The following is an 8507-nucleotide window of genomic DNA, read 5'->3' as shown; positions in this document are numbered from 1 at the left end:
TAATAAAACAATAAAGTCACATTATGGAAACTTAGAAGAACATGGGAAAGTATCTCATTTTCTGATTCTTCCCTTTGACTCTGCAACTCTTCCTCCATCACATGGAGAACATTGGATTTATTCTGCTTAAGCTGAACTTTACCTTTGCCTTGGATTCATTGATTATTTAGTGTACATGTAGTTTAGGAAAGAGGAGGTGGGAGCTGACATTTTGGGTTTTGTGTGTGTATGTGTGTGGTTGGATATGCAAAGGGAAGACAGATTTCTCAAGTTGTTTACCCTTCCAGCTGCAATTAAGCTGTACACTTTCAACACATTCAGATGAAAAGCCAGTGAGTACCTCTGGTAATTCCCTGCAAACTGCAGACTCCTCTAGGAGATAATTGAGATTTGAGCCTAATAAGATCAAGTGATTCCCACTGAAAACTTTTAAAAAGAACTCAAGCAAGAGGTCTGGTAATCTCTGCACGCTAACTGCTCTCTTCCATGACAGAGCTTCATCATATGCTTTGATAAGAGTCAGATGTCTCTTGATACCTAGTGCCACTCTTGTTGATTCCCATTTGCTGGGGACTGGTGAGCTGGGGAAGGAGGAGGCCTGGGCAGGACCTAATGAGAAGTACTTACCTAGAAGTGATTAGAGATAATATCACTGCAAATAATACCAGGCCCCTGTGAAAGGAAGTCAAGGTCACACAAGGACACGATTCAAATCGCAAGGGCAGGGCTTCCCTGGTGGCGCAGTGGTTGCGCGTCCGCCTGCCGATGCAGGGGAACCGGGTTCGCGCCCCGGTTTGGGAGGATCCCAGGTGCCGCGGAGCGGCTGGGCCCGTGAGCCATGGCTGCTGAGCCTGCGCGTCCAGAGCCTGTGCTCCGCAACGGGAGAGACCACAGCAGTGTGAGGCCCGCGTACCACAAAAAAAAAAAAAAAAAAAATCGCAAGGGCACAGTTAACACAAACTGAAGTTTATGCTGGGACCTGTCAATGCTCCCAGTTACCTTTGGATCAAGTAGATGCTGATTAATACCTCCTCAGAGGTCCTCCTTGATCTGGCTTCTGCCTACACCGCCATCTTTTTTCTATCTGATTCCTAATTCCAACTCTCCTCTAGGCCGGTAAACTTCATCCATTTCCTCAGAGAGTCATGTTCTCTGTGACCTCTAAGCCTGCATCCACAGGCTCTGCCTGGTTAACTGTCTAGCTCAGGGAAGCAGCACTTTATTTAAAGGGAGAGTCAAATCTCTAAGGAGAAATGTGGAAGAGGCATTAGCATCCAGCTAAGATTTTCCAGTTGATATCATTAGGAACATTTAAAGGACATGGAAAAAGAGAGAACCTTCAACGAACAATGGGTAACCTCCTGCATCATTGTTGTGTAGCAATAAATGCTTATAATTTTTCCTAATCTTAATCAACCACATAGACATTCTCCATTTTAGGTTCCTGACAGAACTTTTAACCTTGAGTCAGTAGTTCCCTGCTACTCAAGTCTTTCTCCTAGAGCTTACTTAGAGAAATAATCTTCATGGAGGGACATGTGATCTACTTATTTTTATAGATGAATGTTACCCCTTGGATCAAGTCACATTATCAGAGAGCAGTGAATGGCTTTATGTGACTTACAGGTTGATGTACTGCTCTTTATGCACTATGTGATATCTCACCCTTTATGAAGCAGTTATATGTTAGTGGCTATATTTAGTAAGGGGATGTTGTTAAATATGATCCATACTTGATGATCCAGCAACTCACTCATAGGTATATAACCAAGTTAAACTCCTGTACATTTTCTTTTTTTTGATGTGGACCATATTTTTAAAGTCTTTATGAACTTGTTACAATATTGCTTCTGTTTTATGTTTTGGTTTTTTGACCTCAAGGTATGTGGGATCTTAGCTCCCCAACCAGGGATCGAACCCTCACCCCTTGCATTGAAGGGCTAAGTTTTAACCACTGGACCTCCAGGGAAGTCTCCCTGTACATTTTCAACAGTAGACATGGGCACAGTATTCATAGTACCAATGTTCACAATAGCAAACCCCCCCAGGTAACCCAAACACCCACTAATGAGAAAGTAAATGAACAAATTGTATTATAGTCACACAATGGCAGGTTATAAAGCAATCAAAACCAACATAGTAACATACAGTAATATGTCTGAATCTTATTTTTGGCTGCTTTAAAACTTTTTAAAGACTATATTTCAGAGCAGTTTAAGAGTCACAACAAAATTGAGAGGAAGGTACAGAGATTTCATATATACCACCTGCCCTCACACATGCATATCCATCATTAAAATATCACACACAGTATTTTCACTGTCCTAAAAATCCTCTGTTCTCTGCCTATTCATCCATCCCCTCTCAAACTCCTGGTAATCACTGATCTTTTTACTGTCCTCATAGGTTTGCCTTAATCTGAATGAATCTTAGCAACATAATATTAAGTGAGAAAATAGGTCCTTAAAAATTGCGTATAAAATGATACCCATTTTTATAAAGTCGAAGACAACTAAAATAAGAAAAAAAATTTAGGAATACGTATAAATTCAATACACATATAAAAAGGAACTCAGAGAATGAGTAACATGTGATTTTGGATAATGGTTACCTTTGGTAGAAGGAGTCTGGGTATTAGGTTATGTTGGGACCATTGAGTTGCTGTAGGTTAATGTCAAGGTCATAGCTGTGATTATGGGTGGTAGATTCATAGCTGCTTATTGCATTATTAAAACTAACCAACTAACTAGAAGTGAGGACAAAAGAATAAAGTCCAGGATAACTCACAGTGTAAGAGGACCCATGAGGAGATTTTCCCCCTGATTGAGAAGTCTGAGCTTCTCCTGATAAAATGCCAGTTTTCTGTCATATTGACTCTAAGAATTTTCTAACTGATTGCATGTTCCTCTTTTCTTTGGCTGCTAGAAAGCTCAGAGTCAAATTTACAGACCACCTTCAGTAGTTATACAGGAACATATGGTATACATTTCTGTGTCTAACTTGAAGTTTGATTTCATCTTATTCTTCTACCTACTTTCTCTTAGTTTTGATTTTTTTTTGGTCTATGTAAAAATACTTTTTTTGGTATGTTTTTATATGAGCCTCTATAAATTCCCTTTACTTAGGCAGAGAATATAAATGCATAGAAACAGACTTGCCTGTTATTGGACAGTATCCAATATCTTTTCATGAGAATGATATCTGGCGATAGGTTTGTATGTTATTCCACAAGTATTGTGTTTATTGTGTTTTACAGTTTGCAGGGGAGGAAGTCGGCATGTTTGTTAGGATTCATCTGGGGAAATGTACTAGGTGGGCTCTACTCAAATACAGATTTTTATGATAATTTTAAATATCAGTAGTTCTCTGGAATGTCCATCATACTGTGAAAGTCATCACTTAGTTGTACCTAGTTATATAAGTTTTCAGTTAAGCAGAACAAATTAAACTCTAACCTCAGACAACGGTGTGAGACATTCAAGACTTGAAGGACTGGCACAGGTTGGGAAGTGGAATTGTTTCTTCCTGGGGCAGGCATATGGTCACTGACAAAACCCAGATCTAACTTTGTGGAATTAATGTTTCCTTGAGTCTGGATTGCTGGTCCATTGACGATAGACTTGACTATCTGCAAGAGAAAAGTTTCCTCATGGGACATAATCTAATCAGAAGACTGTATTGTCCAGGGTTGGTTTGTTTTCATGGTTTCCCCCCAAAAGGTGTTTAACTATCTGGACTCACAGTCACATTGTACAAAATTAAGAAAACTAACCCTATTTTAAATACTATGTTAAACAGTATTTTGGATCAGAGAGGCTAACAGGCAATATTGTATTCACATTCTTTGAGAAATTTATAAATTTCTAGAAAAAACATATTGGTAAAAATTTGCTAATGATCAGTTACAATCTGTTCACTGAATGTGACATTTCTGAAGTCATTAGTGAATAAAATTTCTCTTTGATATATCTTTATAACATTGTTTCCATTTGAAATCAAAGAATTTAGCTATTTCTTGAGTCTCAATAGTTTGGTATATAATTGACATCAGATGAAACAATACTTCTCAAACAAGTAGAAGCAGAATTTTATTTTTAAATAAGTAATAGAGTTTCAGGAGATAATTTTCTCTAAGGTTTTCAGTATTTAGGAAAAATTAAACATTTAGATATCTATTTCTTCTTCGTCAGAGTGATATAGCAGAAACCCAGTGCAGAAGGAAAAAAGCTTTTCTTTAGATTCTAGTGTGTGAGGTAAATTCCTGGCATTTCAAGACACAATTGATACAGATTGGTTAGTTTAGTTGAGAACATGTTGCTAATTAGACTAAAATCCACAAGTAGTTACATTTAAAAGACAGCACATTTTGTTTGTTCACCACTGCCATAGATAACACTTATCAACCATTCTAAGGGAACAGCATTTTAAATACTTTTTATATGTAAAGCAATGTGGCAGGTATAGTGGAGAATACAAAGATGAGTAAAATATAATTCCTGTCCTTAAAGAGAGTACGATTTTTAGTAATAGGAATGACACAAACATGCACGAATATATTGCAAGGACATAGTAGCATAAGAGAAGTATAAGGTGGAAGTGCTCATAACCAGTTTTACTAATCATAAAGGCTTTTCTGGATAAGGTAAACATATGTCCTGGTTTGCTTGGGATAGTTCTAGTTTATATCTGTTGTCCTGGGGTAACTATTAACAGGACGCCTCTCCATTGTCAGAAGCATTCCAGTTTGGAAGGTAAATCATATGGTCATTGCGTTTATAGAGAAAGAAACATTTAAAATTGGTTTTAAAGACTGGATAGGATTTCAACAAACAGCTTCATACTATGGGGACACCAAAGATGGATCTATCAGTTCATATCTGGAGGGTGTAGACATCAGGGAAAATGCCGAAGAAAGTATTAAAGAATGCTAGGTATTCATCTGTGGGCAATGTGAAGGAAGCAACATCAAGAAAAGCACAGGGATAGGATATGCATGTCACAACTGGAAAAGTGCAAGTAATGGGTAGTAATGGGTAAGTGGTAGGAAATGAACCCAAGGAAGTGGTCAGAGGCCAGGCCTTGAAGGGTCTGTGTACATGCTGTGGAACTGGGAGTCTTTATCTTGCAAGTAATGAGAGAAGTGGTGGGGTGTCATTGAAACACTTTGGTCCAGAGAGTGTCATATTGAGGTTTGCATCCAAAAATGTGGTGACAGCATGGAAAATAGATGGGAAGGTTATGAGTTTATAGACATTAGGGCCAATTAAAAGACCATTGCAGTTGTCACAATAAGAAAAAATTGAGGTCTGAACCAACATAGTGACACATCAGAGCTATACATCAAAGAATAATATAGAAAACATATTTCCAAAAGAGTTTATCTTAGCTCTTCGTCTGTGTATAATTCTGTTTCTAAAACTAATTAGATTTAGAGGAGACCTTCAAGATGGTGGAAGAGTAAGATGTGGAGATCACCTTCCTCCCCACAAATACATCAGAAAAATACATCTACATGTGGAACAACTCCTACAGAACACCTACTGAACGCTGGCAGAAGACCTCAGACCTCCCAAAAGGCAAGAAAATCCTCACGTACCTGGGTAGGCCAAAAGAAAAAAGAAAAAACAGAGACAAAAGAATAGGGACAGAACCTGCACCAGTGGGAGGGAGCTGTGAAGGAGGAAAAGTTTCCACACACTAGGAAACCCCTTCACTGGCGGAGATGGCGGGTGGCGGGGGGAAAGCTTTGGAGCCATGGAGGAGAGCACAGCAAAAGGGGTGTGGATGGCAAAGTGGAGAGATTCCCGCACAGAAGATCAGTGTCGACCAGCACTCACCAGCCCGAGAAGCTTGTCTGCTTATGTGCTGGGCCAGGTGGAGGCTGGGAGCTGAGGCTCGGGCTTTGGAGGTCAGATCCCAGGGAGGGGACTGGGGTTGGCTGCGTGAACACAGACTGAAGGGAGATAGTGCTCCACAGCTAGTCAGGAAGGAGTCCAGGAAAAAGTCTGGAACTGCCTAAGAGGCAAGAGACCATTGTTTTGGGGTGCATGAGGATAGGGGATTCAGACCACTGCTTTAACGAGCTCCAGAGACGGGCGCGAGCCGCGGCTATCATCACGGACACCAGAGACGGGCGTAAAACGCTAAGGCTGCTGCTCAGCCACCAAGAAGCCTGTGTGCAAGCACATGTCACTATCCACACCTCCCCTCCCAGGAGCCTGTGCAGCCCGCCACTGCCAGGGTCCCGTGATCCAGGGACAACTTCCCCGGGAGAACAGACGGCACGCCTCAGGCTGGTGCAACGTCATGCCGGCCGCTGCCGCTGCAGGCTTGCCCCGCATTCCATGCCTCTTCCTCCCCCCCGCCCCGCCCGGCCTGGCCTGAGTGAGCCAGAGCCCCTGAATCAGCTGCTCCTTTAATGCCGTCCTGTCTAGGCAGGAACAGACGCCCTCAGGCAACCTACACACAGAGACGGGACCAAATCCAAAGCTGAGCCCCAGGAGCAGTGCGAACAAAGAAGAGAAAGGAAAATCTCTCCCAGCAGCCTCAGGAGTAGCAGATTAAATCTCCACAATCAATTGATGTACCCTGCATCTGTGGAATACCTGAATAGACAAGGAATCATCCCAAATTGAGGCGGTGGACTTTGGAAGCAATGAGATATATACTTTTTCCTTTTTCTCTTTTTGTGAGTGTATATGTGTATGCTTCTGTGTGTGATTCTGTCTGTATAGCTTTGCTTTTACCATTTGTCCTAGGGTTCTGTCTATTTTTTTTGTTTGTTTTTTATTTTTAGTATAGTTTTTAGTGCTTGTTATCATTGGTAGATTTGTTTTCTGGTTTGGTTGCTCTCTTCTTTTTTTTTTATTACTTTTTAATTTTTTTTATTTTTAATAATTTTTTATTTTAATAACTTTATTTTATCTCCCTCCCTCCCTCCCTCCCTTCCTTCCTTTCTTCTCTCTCTCCCTTTTATTCTGAGCCATATGAATGACAGGGTCTTGGTGCTCTGGCAGGGTGTCAGGCCTGTGCCTCTGAGGTGGGAGAGCCAGATTCAGGACATTGGTCCACCAGAGACCTCCCAGGTTGACATAATATCAAACGGCGAAAATCTCCCAGAGATCTCCATCTCAACGCCAAGACCCAGCTCCACTCAACGGCCAGCAAGCTACAGTGCTGGACGCCCCATGCCAAACAGCTAGCAAGACAGGAACACAACCCCACCCACTAGCAGAAAGGCTGCCTAAAATCATAATAAGGTCACAGACACCCCAAAACACACCACCGGACGTGGACCTGCACACCAGAAAGCCAAGATCCAACCTCATCCACCAGAACACAGGCACTAGTCACCTCCACCAGGTAGAGCAAGCAAACGACGAACAACACAATAAAGGAAATTAAAAATTCTCTAGAAGGAATCAGTAGCAGAATAACTGAGGCAGAAGAACGGATAAGTGACCTGGAAGATAAAATAGTGGAAATAACTACTGCAGAGCAGAATAAAGAAAAAAGATTGAAAAGAATTGAGGACAGTCTTAGAGACCACTGGGACAACATTAAAGGCACCAACATTCGAATTATAGTGGTTGCAGAAGAAGAGAAAAAGAAAGGGGCTGAGAAAATACTGGAAGAGATTATAGTTGAAAACTTCCCTAATATGGGGAAGGAAATAGTTAATCAAGTCCATGAAGCGCAGAGAGTCCCATACAGGATAAATCCAAGGAGAAATATGCCAAGACACATATTAATCAAACTATCAAGAGATTAAATACAAAGAAAAAATACTAAAAGCAGCACGGGAAATTAGCCACTGGGAGCAGACGCCAAAAACAATGGGAACTACGAACCTGCAGCCTGCGAAAAGGAGACCTCAAAAGAGATTAAATACAAAGAAAAAATACTAAAAGCAGCACGGGAAAAACAACAAATAACATGCAACGGAATCCCCATAAGGTTAACAGCTGATCTTTCAGCAGAAACTCTGCAAGCCAGAAAGGAGTGGCAGGACGTATTTAAAGTAATGAAAGGGAAAAACCTACAACCAAGATTACTCTACCCAGCAAGGATCTCATTCAGATTCGACAGAGAAATTAAAACCTTTACAGACAAGCAAAAGGTAAGAGTATTCAGCACCGCCAAACCAGCTTTACAACACATGCTAAAGGAAATTCTCTAGGCAGGAAACACAAGACAGGGAAAAGACCTACAATTACAAACCCAAAACAATTAAGAAAATGGTAATAGCAATATACATATCGATAATTACCTTAACTGTAAATGGATTAAATGCTCCAACCAAAAGACATAGACTGGCTGAAGGGATACAAAAACAAGACCTGTATATATGCTGTCTACAGGAGAACCACTTCAGACCTTCGGACACATACAGACTGAAAGTGAGGGCATGGAAAAAGATATTCCATGCAATATTTTGGGTCACAAATCAAGCCTTAGAAAATTTAAGAAAATTGAAATCATATCAAGTATCTTTTCCGACCATAATG

The sequence above is a fragment of the Physeter macrocephalus genome, chromosome 11, assembly GCF_002837175.3.
Source record: "Physeter macrocephalus isolate SW-GA chromosome 11, ASM283717v5, whole genome shotgun sequence".
In the NCBI taxonomy this organism is placed as follows: Eukaryota; Metazoa; Chordata; class Mammalia; order Artiodactyla; family Physeteridae; genus Physeter; species Physeter macrocephalus.
This window is presented reverse-complemented; position numbering follows the sequence as displayed.